Source organism: Thalassophryne amazonica, chromosome 3 (genome assembly GCF_902500255.1).
Source record: "Thalassophryne amazonica chromosome 3, fThaAma1.1, whole genome shotgun sequence".
Lineage (NCBI taxonomy): Eukaryota > Metazoa > Chordata > Actinopteri > Batrachoidiformes > Batrachoididae > Thalassophryne > Thalassophryne amazonica.
This window is the reverse complement of record NC_047105.1, coordinates 129,497,173-129,515,511: the sequence shown is the minus strand read 5'-3', so window position 1 is coordinate 129,515,511 and position 18,339 is coordinate 129,497,173. Positions and strand designations below refer to the sequence as shown.

At 41.1% G+C, this 18,339-nt stretch overlaps 1 long non-coding RNA gene across 1 annotated transcript; it reads right to left on the bottom strand.

Annotated features, from left to right (window-relative positions):
* Positions 1–951: 951 nt before the first annotated feature.
* On the bottom strand, positions 952–18,225 carry LOC117507604. Its single transcript, XR_004559787.1, has 3 exons — positions 18,124–18,225; positions 14,344–14,540; positions 952–1,309 (listed from the first exon to the last, which is right to left on the bottom strand). It is a non-coding gene; the product is annotated as an uncharacterized LOC117507604 (long non-coding RNA).
* Between the last annotated feature and the right edge of the window lie 114 nt (positions 18,226–18,339).

Sequence of the window (18,339 nt, the reverse complement as noted above, 5' to 3'; positions counted from 1 at the left end):
GAAAATGGTCAAGCTCTTGTGGCCCGCCGAGATTTAACACAATGGTCCACAAGTGATATTAGGCCCTATGTTCGATTGGAAATTTATTGGATTAAATCAGTTCAAGTTACTTCGGCTTTAGTGGACACAGGAGCGGAGGCCTCATTAATTCATGGCAATCCAGAAAAAATTCAGGGACCAGCTCAGACCAGTACAGGTTCAAACTGATAATGGTACTCATTTTACGGGGAATAAAGTAAAAGAGTGGGCCAAAGAACATCATGTTGAATGGATTTATCATATTCCCTATTACCCGCAAGCGGCGGGACTAGTAGAATGAATGAAAGGGCTCCTTAAAGAGACCCTATTGAAGCTGTCAAAAGATCGCACAATGCGACAATGGAAACAGGACTTGACTACTGCAGTGGATCAGTTAAACAATCGACCTATAGGGTCCGGATCCACACCATTGATAAGGATGATTTCAGGAGAAATGATAGAGCATACTACTGACAGCATCAAAATGTGGAAAATTGATCCACAAGCGGAATTACCTGTCAGAGCAACTCCAGGCTCAGCAGGACTGGATTTGAGAACATTGGCAACTGTTACATTGGTACCTGACCAAATTCATGTGGTAAAAACAGGACTAGGTTTACAGTGTCCAAAAGGGACATATGGGCATGTCCTGCCACGTAGTGGTCTATCACTCAAAGGGCTAACTATTCAAGCCGGAGTGATAGATGCAGATTATCAAGGTGAAATTGGAGTGGTTTGTAGATTGTTTGGAGAACAACCCCTGATATTGAACAAAGGGGACAAAATTGCTCAATTAATAATTAAACCCTGTGAAATGGGGTTGGTACAGGAGATACCAAAACCCGTAGTAATAACTACACGAGGAACACAAGGTTTTGGTTCCTCAGATCAAGCAGGTGCCAAAGTTTGGGTTAAACAACCTAACGGACCGCCTAAAGCGGCAGAAATTATAGCTCAAGGGAATGATGCAACTGTTAGTATACTCTATCAAGGTGAAGAAAAATGGGTAAATGTGCCCATATCAAAGTGTTATGTAAGAGAAGATTAATCATTGTCATTCTACGATTAGTTCTCTTGTTTAATTTAGATCCAAATGCCCTGGTGGGAGCTGTTGATCGGGAAACCAAGGAACACAAGAGGCGGACGTCGTCATGGCAACCGGTGGAGGCCTCGTGACTGGAGGTGTCGGCTGCTGGGTCATACTCCTCCTTGTAGGTGGTGCCATGGTCTCCAGCTGCTGGGGAATGACTGAAGGACATCCATTAACAGAACAGACTACAGTGACCCTTTCCTGGAAAAATTACACACAAAAGAGAACACAAGATAATTTTGTATATGAACCCAATAACAAATGTACCTTTGGCAATATAAGTAGCGATTGTACCATTTATGGATGTAGACAATGTTATAAAAAACTGAATATACCTGTAATAACTAAAGGGTGTAAGATAATTATTAATTCATCAGTGCATGTGTGTATATATAATCAAACGGCTGATAAATGTGAAGGTACACAAAACGGTACACAATGGAATATTACTGCAGAATCTAATATATGGATAGCAAATGGCACTGTCATAAACAATAGGACATCTTGGGGATATTTGATTTGGGTATTACCAAAAGAAGCTAAGGCAACACAAACCCAGGTTGCACCTTTAATTGATACCTGCACCTATTTGGCACAAGCAACTGTGAAAACAAAGGTATATTGGCAAATTACCTTTCCAAAGATTCCAATTTGCAAAAGACGTCGAAGGGCGTGGTATGACACTCTATTAGGAGGAACAGGAACTGTCTTAGGAGTATCAAACACAGTTGATAATGAAGTGACCAGAACAATGTTATCAAACACAGGGAAATATTCGTCTCAAGTAATCCATCAGGTAGGAGAATGGATGCCTAAAGCCTTAGTAGGCAAGTACAAAATACTAATTTGTGGCAAAAGAATTTCAAATGACAATTGGCATTATGGAATTAAACATTTAATGTCTTCCAAAATTTATCTCATATGGGAAATTGGACAGCATGTGCTATACAAACTCTTCATGCTGAAGCTCAAAGAGAAAGATTTCAGCGTATAGTTACCACAGGGAACTATCATGATTGGAAATGGATTTGGAATATAACTGATACCTTATGGTTAAAGTTACATCCAGAATTTACACAGTGTAATGAAACAGTATGTACTGGACACTGGACCCAGTACAATGTGACACAACCAAAGGTTGTTTGTAAATATCAAGTGTTACCGGTAATTACGACTAATGGCTATTGGTTCTTGCATATGGATGGAGAGTGGTTAGAACCAAAAACTAATACGACTTTTGATACCAAAATGTGTGATACCACAGATAAAGGTATGGCCTGTGTGCTGCAAATGGGATATGCCAATCCATGTCTAACCGACTCAGAGGTTGTACTTTGTGATTGGACCAGGGAAACACCAAGAGAAATGTTGTGGCAAATTGGCCCACATGCTCTGTGTGTTGCAACAATGAGAAACAATTCACAAGTACCTTCGGTTCCGTTTACTGGCTGCCTGAACAATGTGCACTTATGGCATTGGGGAAACCGGACATATCGTTTGACTAATTATTCTGTATCGAGTCGGCTGACTTCGGTACAATGGGATGTATTGCATTCCCCATGGAGTCTTTCCCTGGAGCGTTTCAAATGCGCATTGGAACAATCTACGGAAATTCAGCAATTAATAGAGTCACATACGTCCAACGTCTCCAGTCTCATGGTGTCTACATTGATAGCTAGCGAACGGGTAAAACATGTGGCAAAATTAGTACAGCAAGCGTCAGCACACCATTGGTGGGATATCTTTTCAGGGATGTCCATCATTGCCAGGAGTACCTTAGTGCCGCCCTTAATTTTATTAATTATAGCAATATGTGTTATGTTATATGTTTACGGCGAGAGGTGGAATGGGTAATATTTCAGCGTATGAGATGAAGTTATCTTTGCTATGTCATGATCCCTTTGGAGTAAACCAATATAATGTCACATTAGACCCCACAACATCGGGTTTTGTATATGAGTATATTGTTTGGAACAGGTATAATCAAGACTATATTACTCAAAATTTTGTTTGTGAATCACTAGAAGAAATGTGGGAAATGCTATGGCAAGACATAATCAATGGAATAGGCTGGAGCCCAGCATTACCTGAATCTGCTAGTGGTTACATAAATTGACTGGTGCAAAACACCAAGAGTGGAATGTGTGGAGAAAAGATTATGTTGTTTTGCCCCTGTCTTAAAGTAACCGTAATGATGTACTTGTTATTATTACACCGATTGCACAAATTTGTTTTTGTAGCCACTAACGACTGGGAGTGAAGCATGCTGGGGTCATTCTGAACTGGGAGTGAAGAGCTGGGGTTATTATGTTTTTGCAAGAGGAAATACCTTTTTGATGCCTGTTGATTAAAGGAATTATGTGCGCCAGAGAGTTTGAGATGGCCACTCACCCTCCCTTCGCGCACACACTAGAAAAGAGGGGGCAGAGCCATGCTCCGATAGAGTCTGCTGCGGGTTTTGTACGAACGCCCAGCCGGTTGACAAGCGCACTCTACCGAAAGGTGTTGGCTCTCCACCTTAAAGGCGTCACGGTAAGAGAGAAAGAGATATTTATGCGCTGCAACCACTTGTGTTTGATGTAACTGCTTTTGTGGGAAATAAATATACGCCTGTTTGTTCTAGCAAAATGCAGTCTGTGTGATCATTTCTGTGTGCCGATCTGACCGAACCTTGTTTCAAAACAATTGGCATTAAGCCTCCAAAGAGTTCTCTTTTTCTCAGGTGTCAAAAGCAGATTCACATAAACTGGGCAATGATCAGATAAATCCCTCACTCTGATTTCACAGTTCTCTATTCTATATCTATCCTTGCTATACATCATAAAATAATCAATTATAGAGTAGTTATTGTGTGGAGAGGAATAAAATGTGTAATCTTTGGTTGTGGGGTGTAATTCTCTCCAGATGTCTATGATACCTACCTCTCCAATTAAGTCTGTCATCTTTTTAGCTATCCCACTTTTTGGAGGGCCTCCTGTGGAGGTATCCCACTGTGGTTCCAACATCTGGTTTAAATCTCCCCCTGCAACTAATATTCCCTCCCCCTCAGATGTCATTAAATCAAATAGTTTTCTATAAAATATCCAATCAGATCTGGGAGGAGCATATATGTTTAAAAAGCTGATTAATATCCCCTCTAGTCTCCCCTTCACTAAAACATATCTTCCCTCTTTATCACTTATTACAGACAATTTTTGAAATGGAATTCTGTTCAATATCAAAACAGCAACACCTCTCCTGTGACCCATTTTATATGATGAAGCATATACCTGTGCAAACCGGTTTCTTTTTAATTTGTCATGTTCTTTTTCTGACATATATGTTTCTTGCAAAAATGCCACTCCCACTCCCTCTTTTTTCAATTTACTTAGAATTTACCTCTTTTAATTGAGTTAAGTAGCCCATTTACATTGTATGAAGATATTTTAATAAAGTTATTTTGCAAAGCCAACTTTAATACTTCTAAGTTTATAGTTATTCCCCCTGCTACAGTAACAACACTGAACAAAGAACATAATAACCTTAACTTGAACAAAGTTCACCTTTAAAATGAAAAATGAAATTAAAGTAACGTCCAGAAATGGGGTCTCTTCATTGACCCTATTTGAGCCCCGAAAAGGCTCAGAGGGATAGCCTCTGGATTTACACCACCGGAGGGCCCCCTTGTCGTAGAACCCAATCATGCCTCTGCTGGCAGCTCGAGAGCACAGTCCCGACTATTTCTTACTCTCCAGGAGATTTATAATAAACATTACTCCCCACCTTTATACTTTTAACCTGAATACACAAGTCACTCATCCTGTCTCCGAGGGGATCTCCTGAAAGCATCCAGTCTCTTCATAAATTCTGGTCTTGCCTCCTCCTGACGTTTTCCACTTGGTGTTCGGCCCGCCCTCCAGGTTTGATGCTTCACTCTTTCAAACACATTTTCTGCTGGTGTCACTACTGTCACCTCATATCCCCTCGCTGCCATATCCTTGGCCGCCTCCTCCGCTGTATTATAAATCCTCGTTCCGCCATCATAAAATACCCGGAGTTTTGCAGGAAATGGCGTTTGAAAGCGTATTTTCTTTCCTTGAGCACCCTTTTTGCCTCTGCATATTCTTTGCGCTGCCTCAGAACCTCCGGAGCATAATCGTGATCGATGATTATCTTCCTTCCCTCATACATGAACCCTTTCTTCTGCCATGCCGCCTTGATAATCGCCTCCTTGCACCTGTAACTTAGCAGCTTCACCACTATTGATCTCGGAGGAGCATTTTCTGGTGGCAGCCACAGCGCGGTGAGCCCTTTCTATCTGTAGATCCAGTGAAGGTTCCAGCTCCAAATTCTCTTTGAGGAGACGCTCAACAAATGCGGTCATTGATGTAGCTCTGTTTTCAGCCTCCTCTTTCACATTATGGATCCTAATATTCTCACGTCTCAACCTCCCCTCTTGGTCCGTCAGCCTCTCCATGAACTGCTTTTGCATCTCCAACAGCTTCAGAGTGGCGTCTTCCATGTTTTGAATGCGCTCCTCAGACTCCATTATGCGCTGCTCGGCTTCAACACGCGCCTTCATCATTACAATATCCTCTTTCAGCTTTTTGAATGAGTCTGCTTGTTCTCTCCTAAAGTCCTTTATCTCACGTAGCACTGTTTGTAGCTCGGTCATATTTTCTTCCCCAAGTTCTTTAGCCGCTGGTTCACCCACTGCTAGCTACATGTTAGCCGTTAGCTCCGGTCGTCTTTCAGCTTGGTCAATGTCGTTTCTTGCGTTGCCTTCAATTTTCTTTGCTTTTCCCCTTGTCATAATATTGATCCCCTTAGTAAAGTTTAACACTCGCCTTTTTCAAAAATTCTGAGAAGTAAGATCTTCAGGGGTTTTGGAACTTTTAGTCGGGGAGCTGTTTCTCCATGCCGCCACCCTGTTCATTGCACACAAAGTGAGATCTTGCATGGAATCCCAGACCAGGAGAGATTGACAGTCATCTTGTGTTTCTTCCACTTTCTAATAAATAATCATAACAGTTGTCTTCTCACCAAGATGCTTGCCTGTTGTCCTGTCGTCCATCCCACCCTTGTGCAGGTTTACAGTTTTGTCCCTGATGTCCCTCTTTGGTCTTGACTATGGTGGATAGGTTGGAGTGTGATTGATTAAGTGTGCGAACATCCATCCATCCATTTTCTTCTGCTTTATCCGGAGTCGGGTTGCAAGGTCGCATCACTGCAGATGCTGCACCGATCCGTCTATCGATCTCACGCTCCATCCGTCCCTCACTCGTGAACAAGACCCCGAGATACTTAAACTCCTCCACTTGAGGCAAGGACACTCCACCGACCTGAAGAGGGCAAAGCACCTTTTTCCGGTCGAGAACCATGGCCTCGGATTTGGAGGTGCTGATTTTCATCCCGAACGCTTCACACTCAGCTGCAAACCACCCCAGTGCACACTGAAGGTTCTGATTTGACAAAGCCAACAGAACCACATCGTCTGCAAACAGCAGAGACGAGATTCTGTGGTTCCCAAACCAGACCTCCTCTACACCCTGGCTGCGCCTAGAAATTCTGTCCATAAAGATAATGAACAGAACCGGTGACAAAGGGCAGCCCTGGCGGAGGCCAATGTGCACTGGAAACAGGTTTGACTTACTACCGGCAATGCGAACCAAGCTCCTGCTGCGGTCGTACAGGGACCGGATAGCCCTTAGCAAAGGACCCTGGACCCCGTATGTGGACTGGTTGGTCGAACTCCCATGAACCCTCGAGCACCCGATGGAGTGTGTAGAGCTGGTCCAGTGTGCCGCGACCAGGACCACACTGCTCCTACTGAATCTGAGGTTTGACCACTGGTCGAATTCTCCTCTCCAGTACTCTGTAAAAGACCTTACCGGGGAGGCTGAGGAGTGTGATCCCCCTATAGGTGGAACACACCCTCCGGTCCCCCTTCTTAAACAGAGGGACCACCACCCCGGTCTGCCAATCCAGAGGCACTGTCCCCGATCGCCACGCGATGTTGCAGAGGCGTGTCAGCCAAGACAGTCCCACAACATCCAGAGACTTAAGGTACTCAGGACGGATTTCATCCACCCCAGGAGCCTTGCCACTGAGGAGCTTTCTAACCACCTCGGTGACTTCAGCCTGGGTAATGGATGAGTCAGCCTCTGAGTCCCCAGTCTCTGCTTCCTCTTCGGAAGATGTGATGATGGGATTGAGGAGCTCCTCGAAGTATTCCTTCCACTGCCCGACAACATCCCCAGTCAGGGTCAACAGCTCCCCACCCACACCATAAACAGTGCTGGTGGAGCGCTGCTTCTGCCTCCTGAGGCGCCGGACGGTTTGCCAGAATCTCTTCGAGGCCGACCGATAGTCCTCCTCCATGGTCTCCCCGAACTCCTCCCAGACCCGGGTTTTTGCCTCTGCGACCACATGGGCTGCGGCACGCTTGGCCTGCCGGTACCTGTCAGCTGCCTCCGGGGTCCCACCTACCAACAAAGATAAGTAGGACTCCTTCAGCTTGACGGCATCCCTTACTTCCGGTGTCCCCCACCGGGTTCGGGGATTGCTGCCGCGACAGGCACCAGAGACCTTGTGACCACAGCTACAAGCGGCCGCATCAACAATGGAGATGGAGAACATGGTCCACTCAGACTCCATGTCTCCAACCTCCCCCGGGATCTGGGAGAAGCTCTCCCGGAGGTGGGAGTGTGCAAACAGGTGTCTTTTATGCAAGTAAGGAGTTCAAACAATGAAGGTAAAGAGTGCAGAATAAGAGGGCTTCTTAAAGACAAACTAACAGGTCTGTGAGAGCCAGAATTCTTGCTGGTTAGTAGGTGATCAAACACTTATTTCATGCAATAAAATGCAAATGAATTATTTAAAAATCATACAATGTGATTTTCTGGATTTTTTTTAGATTCTGTCTCTCACAGTTGAAGTGTACCTACAATAAAAATTACAGAGCTCTCCATTCTTTGTAGGTGGGAAAACCTGCAAAACTGACAGGGGATGAAATACTTATTTTCCCCACTGTATATTGAACAGAATGTCTTTTGTAAAACCTTGGAAACCGGGCCAGATACCAGGGAAAACACCAGTCAAACACAAAGCATGAACCCCTGCAAGTGTAGAAGCTTCAAAGAAGAGGTATAAAGAGAAAGGAAGTTTGTGAGTAGCTGGACACAGGATTATCCGTGGCTGGGGCACAAGGAAGAGGACAACACAATATACTGCCATGTCTGTCGGGATTTTCCTTCAATTGCGGACCAGCAAGTCATTTTTAAATGTTGAAATAAAAGAATTTGATTTGCTTTATCAAAAAACATACTGGCAAATGATCATGCATTGAACAGTGATGAATTCAGAAAACACACATGAGAGAAGCAGATGCATATTGGCATTTACCAATTATTTTAATTTTTGCCCAATTATGAACAATCGCAGGAGTAAAACATTATGAGCTATGTCTTGGTTAACAGATTAAAAGGCTAGAGGCTATGCATGCAATATGTAATAAAATTAATTTTTTTGAAATTCAATTTTACCACCCACACAGGAGAGAAGCAATTTATGAAAAAGTGTAATTTCAGTACTTCCACAGTAGCATGCCCCCAAACACCCCTTGGTGATACGCGCCACTGGCGTATGTATCACATGCCTTCGGTATGCTTCATGCAGCTCGCGCCTGCGGCGCTCACTTGTCCAGACAACCAGCTTTTCCTATAGGACAAGTAAACTGCCAGGGTTACTTGTCCTAAAGTACACTAAAAAGCTTAGTCGGTAAGTGCACAATCAGGTGTTACCATTTTAATAATGCAATGTTACCAACCTATATCTCATAAAATAATGCCATTAGGGACATTAGAAGCTATTGCTAAGGACCCTTCGGCATACCTTTATTTGTGCTCTGCTTTTTACAGTTTGGAAATGCATAAAAAACCTCAAAAATGGTGAATATATGGTGAAAAAAAAAGAAGCATTTTTTTTTGCATGTTACCTCGTTTCATGTGAAATTTGCTCATTATACAATAAAGCTGATATTTATCCTCTCGAACGTTTCAAAGAACTACACCAATCAGTGACATTCCCAGTATTTCTCTGGTCATGACAAGTTACGGAATCAAAATATCTTCACTTGTAGCCAAGCAGCAGTCATTTGAGTAAAATAATAGGTTTGTAACCAGAATTCAAATTTGTCAATTCATTTGATAAAACACTATGTTCTAAACATAAATCCTTTGATTTCATAATTCCTGTTTATTAGATTTGACACCTAAATGGATCCCCTACAAAACAGTGCTAGTAATCTGTTTCAGTTTTATTGCTGGAACTTCTGGGAAATTCACATAATCAGGGATGTGGACGTCCCCCAAAATATTGTAGTCTCTGTAGTAGCATACTCACAGAGAGGCAACACTAGGTGCAGGAATGATACCAATATATTTCACTAGAGTGTCTTTGTCTCAACCATGATCTAGAAATTTTTAGTACCTCAAGAATGACAATTTGTGCCAAATGTTGTCTCCGTAGTAGTAGCTCTATACTGGAATCACTTGTAAAACTATGGAGGTTTTACAGCAGAAATTTTGGTCCAGTCTTTTGACTCACATTATAGGACACAGAAATAACAATTTCTAATGCTTTGGTGTGTAACTTTTTGGAAAAAAAGAGTTCTTCACAAACCTAATGTAGTCTCCGTAGTACCTGTTTTTGTTCACAAGGATCAAGCACTCAGTCTGTCACCAAAAAAATCTAAATGGTATTTGCTCATGAAATTCTGCATGAAGATCCCTTGGGATGTCATCATTGTGAAACAAACTATTAAGCATTATACTGAATTTCATTTTTCGCCAAAAGTGAAACACTAGTGGTACATCTGATTGTGCAATTACCGTAATGTCAATGCCTGTCACATGTCCAAGAACTTTTCCACTATCAGAATTTATTGCACAATGTGCAATAAATCCTGATAGTGTGACTTTATCAACACTATCAGGAGCCATAATTCACCCTCAGTGTTAAAGAGGTTTTTAAAGTCGTCTTATCCGGATAGAGCTTCAATTTTATTTTCTTCTACACCTAATATGGTTATTGTGGGCAGTGTGGGGGTTAGTGTGCTCAAAGTTCAGCAATTTGGAGTCATGATGTCGATTCATGAGTTCAGATTTTATGAATTGTGTGCATAGTTCCCCTTTTGTGTATATAAAATGAGGAAAAACTGTAATCAATCATATCGATTGATCGGCTTCTTCAGTCCATCACTAAGCTGAACTGTCCATTTATCATCAACTTGTTTTATTTATTTTTGCTGATATTTGGTATTGTCTATAATAAGAACTCCAACACAAACTAACAGCTATCATTTGGATGTGGTGGAGTTGGTCTGAAATAAAGTTTAGTGGACAAACCTGCTCTGGATCAGCGAACTTCAGGCATGAAAACAGCATCCAGCACGTTGACTAGTTTCTTCTCTTTAAATCCACTCGTTTCTTCTTGCTGCTCTGCGATCTGTTGGTTTCTACCAACTTAAATATCTCGACATTAGCAGCAGTTAGCCGCTGTTTCAACAACCTTCTCAGCTTTTTGCTGCCTTTACTGTCGATCTTTGTACTTCTGGAGCTCTTCAAAAACATATTCGAGGATCACAGAGTGAAGTTTGATCTGTTCAGAGATGTTTCCAGCGTCTCCAGCAAACTAGCTTTAGCCTCGGACGACAACAGGAAACAGTTCTTCTTCGTTGGAGTCTAATGAGGGTGACGAAGTTATCGTTGTATTACCGCCACCTACTGGACTGGAGTATGGACAAGTGACTCGCAGAGACGAAAGAAAAAGAATGGTGAGCCCCTGTGTCAGTTCTGTGCGTTACCAGTCAGCTCTGTGGAAGCACTGGTATAATAGGCTTTTATAATTGCATGTTTTGTGTGTTATTGTCTGTATTGTTTTTTATATATATAGATATATATTTTATCTTTTTTTTTTTTGGTCTCTATGTTTCTTTTATGGACTTCGAGTTTGAAATAAAGTAAACTACTACTACTACTACTACTACTACTAGGTATCCAGGCAAATATTACTTGCTTATCTAATGTACCGATTGTATACAAAGTTTCCAAAAGCTGAACAATAAACGGATGTTTATAAGTTTTGTCCTGCAAAGCCGACAAACTAGACAGAGTCTGTAAATAACAAAACGTCTTTGGTTAGTGTCTGCAATAACATCCAAAGCCATTTTCAGGGCAAACAACTCGGCTGTATATATAGAAGAACTGTCTGGCAATCTAATTTGCCTTTGAAGAGGGCCACTTACACAAGCTGCACCAACTTTGTTCTGGTCTTTTGACCCATCTGCATAGATCTCACAATAATGTCTATTTATACCTCATTTCTCCAATTTCGTTCAAAAAGATTAAATTATTGGTACAACTCTTTTTAAATGTTCTTAGTGATAAATCAATTACTGGGTTAACGAGCTTCCAAGGGGGAATATTAGGTATGAGGAAAGAAGCTATATTAGTAGCACTGAGTATGCATAATAGAGTGTCCTTATTATGTAAACCAAAAGGTTTAGTAGCTGACGGCTTACTAGTATAGAAATTAGAATGTTTTGGCATAAAGGTACCATCATACGTCGGATTACGAGTTATTTTTTAGTTTAATTGCGTAGTGTAAAGATAACTTTTGAATATTAAATGTAACGGTAGTTCATTTGCCTCAACATAAAGGCTCTGCATAGGAGAGGTATGAAACGCTCCTAGACAAAGTTGGAGACCTTGATTCTGAATTGGTTTCAACCTGTCGAGGTAAGACTCACGGGCAGAGCTATAAACTGCACAACCATAATCCAGTTCAGATCTAACTAGAGATCTATAGAGGCAGAGGAGTACAATACGATCAGCACCCCAATCCATTTTTGACAGAACCCTTAGCAGGGCTAAGGCTTTAAGGCATTTCTGCCTTACGTAATCAATATGTGCTTTAAAAGTAAGTTTATTATCAAAGATTAGGCCAAGATATTTAGTCTGTCGAACCACAGGAATAATAGTACCATGTAGGAATGTAGGAGAGTAGTGATTGGAAGATGAATTATGTCCAAATTCCTCAGCCAATAAATTCACAATGTCCTGTCTTGCTGTACACTTAACACCGTTTGCTTTAATTAAATATGTTACAGAAGAGCATATGTATTTCCAGCTTATTTTTCTCACCATCTCCCACACTTTAATCATGGGAGTATTAATAGTCAGCTTAGAAACATAATTCCTCCAAGATAGTTGTTTATTTTTCTTAACTACTTTACAGGCTTTTGCCCACATCTCGCGATATATTCATAAATAATCCTGTAATTTTCATCCCCAAAACTAACACCTGCATCAAATCAGATCTGCTCATTAGTCTGCATCTAAAAAGGAGCGATCACACCTTGGAGAGCTGTTACACCAAGTGGACTGACATGAATCATGGCTCCAACACGAGAGATGTCAATTGAAACAAAGGAGAGGATTATCAAACTCTTAAAAGAGGGTAAATCATCATGCAATGTTGCAAAAGATGTTCGTTGTTCAGTCAGCTGTGTCTAAACTCTGGACCAAATACAAACAACATGGGAAGGTTGTTAAAGGCAAACATACTGGTAGACCAAGGAAGATATCAAAGCGTCAAGACAGAAAACTGTCTCAAAAATCGAAATGCACAACAAAACAAATGAGGAACGAATGAGAGGAAACTGGAGTCAACGTCTGTGACCGAACTTTAAGAAACCGCCTAAAGGAAATGGGATTTACATACAGAAAAGCTAAACGAAAGCCATCATTAACACCTAAACAGAAAAAAACAAGGTTACAATGAGCTAAGGAAAAGCAGTCGTGGACTGTGGATAACTGGATGAAAGTAATATTCAGTGATGAATCTGCATTGGGCAAGGTGATGATGCTGGAACTTTTGTTTGGTGCCGTTCCAATGAGATTTATAAAGATGACTGCCTGAAGAGAACATTTAAATTTCCACAGTCATTGATGATATGGGCTGCATGTCAGGTAAAGGCACTGGGGAGATGGCTGTCATTACATCATCAATAAATGCACAAGTTTACGTTGATATTTTGGACACTTATCTTATCCCATCAATTGAAAGGATGTTTGGGGATGCTGAAATCATTTTTCAAGATGATAATGCATCTTGCCATAGAGCAAAAACTGTGAAAACATTCCTTGCAAAAAGACACATAGGGTTAATGTCATGGCCTGCAAATAGTAAGGATCTTAATCCAATTGAAAATCTTTGGTGGAAGTTGAAGAAAATGGTCCATGACAAGGCTCCAACCTGCAAAGCTGATCTGGCAACAGCAATCAGAGAAAGTTGGAGCCAGATTGATGAAGAGTACTGTTTGTCACTCATTAAGTCCATGCCTCAGAGACTGCAAGCTGTTATAAAAGCCAGAGGTGGTGCAACAAAATACTAGTGATGTGTTGGAGCGTTCTTTTGTTTTTCATGATTCCATAATTTTTTCCTCAGAATTGAGTGATTCCATATTTTTTCCCTCTGCTTGGTCTAAAAAAAGCAACCGTTACTGACTGCCACAATTTTTTTTCCTGATTTCTTATAGTGTTTGTTAAAGCCAGAAAGTTGCCATTTGAAATGACTTTAGTTTTGTGTCATGTCTGTGAGCTGCTTTTTTTCTACAAAATTAAACAACTGAATGAACATCCTCCGAGGCCACCGATTCCATAATTTTTGCCAGGGGTTGTAAAACAAATGGTGACTGGTTTATAACACGATGACAGAGTTTGAGGGGAGAGCAAGCAGCAGCAGCAGCCAGCTCCTGCAACAAATAATGAAACTCCCCGAATTGGGAACATCTTATGAGGATGTTGTGAACCCAGGGACGGCGCCGCTGGCAACGTTTGTCAGCTTTCCACAAGAAATAGAGCACAGCAACTCCATCCGTGTGATCAAGGTCTGCCTTGTTGACTTGACTGACAACCGGAGCCGGCGAGCGGAATGGAAGCTCCTCCTATTTAATGACGCATTGGGGCAAATTTTCATTGGCATTGGATTCTAAAAAGTTTTGTGTTGCACTATTTCTTGATCCTGAGATTTCTTGATCTTGAGACTCTTGTCCTTCAGTGTGTTGTAACATTGAAATAGAGCTTTTACATAATGAATTTTTTTTACTTTTGTTTTTTCATAAAACAATTCTCATCCTACAGCACACATTCACTAAATTACGTGGTAAAAGTAACAATGTTTAGTGAACAAACCTGCATTGTACTAGCGGACTTGAGGATTAAAAGCAGCTTCCAGAATTTTCAATCCTTTGTCCTCTTCTTTTAAATGATTAATTTCTTCTTCATACTGTGCAATCAATCCTAACAACTCAAATACTTCATCATCAGCTGTTGGCAATTGTTTCAGCCTGTCCCTCAGCTGTTGGCCTTTAGACATGTTTGTAGAAAGCCTTTAAAAAGACACAAAAAGAGTTATTGACCAAGTGACTCGATGAATCAGTAAACTATCAGGGAGAGAACAAGTGCAGAGATTGAGTGACAGGGTTCTCCCCAGACAGTGGAACAACGGCATCATGCCATTATACTGCCATCTAGTGCCGCTATGCTGAGTGAAGTCATCTCATGTTTTAGCACAAAACTTGGTGGTAATCTGACTGCACTTAAACCCATTTTTGTGGGGAAATTTCACATAAAGAACTTCTGCTCTTTATTTTATCCAGTTTACATCCAGCTGACAAACCATGACAAATTGCAAATGTTACACAAACACCAATGATCAGAGGACAATCTTTATATATTTTGTTTGATCTTGGCGGGCACCATAGACTGTGTGAGGTGCAGCAATCGCTGGGCTGTCTGGGAAGGAGGCATGCCGGCGCTGAGCGTACGGAGGCAAGTGCACAGCCGACTCAATCGACGCTGTCTGTCGTGGGATCGATCAGATCAGAGTCTAAGAATGATGCTGCAGCCCCTGTGACAGTGAACAGGGAGGCTTTTATGAAGAAAGCTGCAGAATACAGGGTTCTTCCCAGACAATGGAAAAATAGCACTGCACCGTTATACAGCCATCTAACACCGCTATAGTGTGGTGTCATCTCATGATGTTTTAAGCCCCTTTCAAAGAGAAGAGAGGCTTCTTTCCAGGTTTATGGAAGAAAGTATCCACTCAACTGAACGCATTATAGGGCAACTGTTTGATGGTCTTCAGGCTCTCCTACTCATCAGCTCCACATTTACATGAACAAAGTTAGTTTAGGACCTCGCTGAGACAAGCATGTAACAGCCTGAAAATGACCACTCGTCCCAAGTGTTCCATCAAATAAGCTGTATTTTCTAACTGCAGCAGCTATAGATTTTCCAAGGTCTTCAATATGCTCAGAATGGCCGGTACATGTTTAGAAGGATCATAAAAGAGTGTAAAATTTCAAATTTTGATATTTTAAGAAAAAAACATTAGGTCAATCGACCTACATACAGTCTGGAATCACCACATATTTAGTATCTTAAACTTTCTGTTGTGGATGTTCCCTGATAATCTTTAAAACATTTAAGACCTGTAGATACTGCTGTCTGTCAAAGATACAAGGTTTGTTTTGTATTTTCCACTTTAAATGCATATTCTATTGATAACACTATGACTGAAAATAAAAATTTCATATTTGGAAAATGTTCATTTTCTTTTGACGCGTGCGGTAATACGTTGACCCACTTATTTTAGCCATATTTTTCTTAAAATATCAAAATACAAATTTTACACTTTTCTTTGACAGCGGCTGGTCTGCTCTGTCTGATCCCGTCAGACCTCAGAAGCTAAGCAGTGCGGCATCTGGTTAGTACTTGGATGGGAGACCTCTTTAGAACACCAGCGGCTGTGTGTTTCTCTAGGTAAAACTGGAGTTGCGTCAGGAAGGGCATCTGGCATAAAACTTGTGTCAAATACCAGTGCAGATCTGGCTCTATCCGCTGTGGCGACCCCAAACAAAAAGGGAGCAGCTGAATGGACAACAATGACACTTTTCTTTGACCCTCCCAAACATTTTCTGGTCATTCTGAACATATTTAACACCTTGGAAAATCTATAGCTGCTGCTGTTCAGAAATTACATCTGTATTTGAAGTAACACTCGTGATGAAAAAGGGTGTGGGTATTTTGGGCTGCTTGTCCTGGATAGAGACTTTGGCACATATCTCAAGTAGTTCATTGGGGTCATATTAGTCTGGAACAGGTGAGTTAACCTCTCCTAAATGATGTGTACACATGTCTCAGCTAAGTCCTCTACTAAGTCCACTATTTCATCAGTAATCACAGTGAGCCACCTGACCACCCGACCCAAGTTCCCACTAGTGATGTTAAGCTCGAGTCAGTCTGCTTGACGTTACACCACGTGTCGAACTTCGCGAAAAATTCGAATAATCTGGGCCTGTCAATACGACCCGCCAAGTATGTAAATGAGATCTGAATCGTAGCTCAAACCGTGGGTTTTTGAGAGGAGGGGATTGCTAGCGACACTGTTATTGCCAATTACCATGTGAATCAGAGCCAAGAAAAGCATTAGTTTATATTTAGGTCTTGTTTAGAGTTCATTTAGTATAGTTAGCTACATAGACATAGGATCTAACATAGACAGACACACACCATACACAACAGGCATCCATTCATATAAAACATTTATTCACACAGTACATCAACATAGGTTACAGGTTAGACTATATATTATAGGTAGATCAGAGACTGAGCTGTGTGACTGAAGAGCTGTGATTTTGTTGAAGTGAAAGGTGTGAGAAAGGTGAGTGTGTGTGTGTGAGAGAGTGAGTAGTGGTGAGGAAGGGACATGGAGGAGCCAGTTCCAAAAAGAGCACGATCAATTGCTTGGGAGCACTTTGATCTAATAAGCCCCAAAAAGGTCAAGTGCTTGATTTGTGCTCAAGAGTTGAGGTACAGTAACAATACGTCTTCAATGCTGCGACACCTGAGGTCCAAACATCCCGAGACACCAATGACTGCTGCTTCTGTTGCTGCTCCTGGAGCAGGAATCAGGCCATGTAAGCTATATTTTATTCTTTATCTGTCAGTATGTTATTGTGCTGACAAAAAGAGTCGACTTTAGGATTTGGTTTTATGATCTGACTTCACAGTAATGCCAGTTTAAGAAATAATGTCAAGCTCTGATGTAAGAGAATAAAAGTTTTTAGCACTACATTTTATTTTTAACCAAAGTGTTCGCCAATACCATAGCAGGCAAACACCTACCTGTAATCATGTACTGTAACCAAAGTGTTGTGCTGCAACCAAAGTGTTGTGCTGCTGCCAGGTTTTTATTTTATATATATGTGTATGGAAGAAAGTTGTATTGACTTTAATAAAAAAAAAAAATAAAAAAAAAGAGAGAGACTTGGAACTACTTGTATAAACAAACATACTGCATTCAAGATGTCATAACTCCTTTAATATTTTTCGATTTTGATTTTTTTTTTTCGGCCCTGTCCATAACTCTCATTTAATGCAGTATGTTTGTTTATACAAGTAGCTCCACGTTTTGCCACCAGAAGTATTGCTGTGCGAATAGTGAAATGAGAGTTATGGACACTGCAGCCGTGGGAATAGCCACTTCCATATAGATATGTAATTAACCTTAGCTATTGATTACATGATTACATGTTTAATAAGCATTGATAAATACTGATCACTATGAGCATATGAGTAATATATTCTTCAACAGCAACAACCTCTATATATAAATGATCACTTCCAAACATTAGAACACTCTCATAAATGTAACAATATATTCTTGGCTCAATAAAAGAGTTAAAGCAAGTTATTAAATATTAATCCATGCAAGAACACGGCAAAGCATTTTAACTGAGTCAGCATGACGGCGTTTTCTTCACAAACGTGTTTGTTGGAGTAATCCGCAAAGTTAGACATCCGGAACATCACCGTCACACGAACAACCGGAGGGAAAAAAAACGAGGAAACAATAAACCGACATTTAACACTTATTAACGGCATTCAGGTTAAAAAACAAACATTTACCTGATCATGTGCGGCCAACAACAGAGACAAAAAGATAAAACTCCACCAGATACGTCCAGACTCTACATTAGCTGTTTTCTGTTTCAAAACTTCTTCTTCTTCTTCTTCGTGTTTAATGGCGGTTGACAACCAGCTTCTATGGAGCATTACCGCCACCAACAGGACTGGAGTGTTGGTCAGGAGTCTGTTTCAAAACTTTCTGTTGTTCCACCTTTT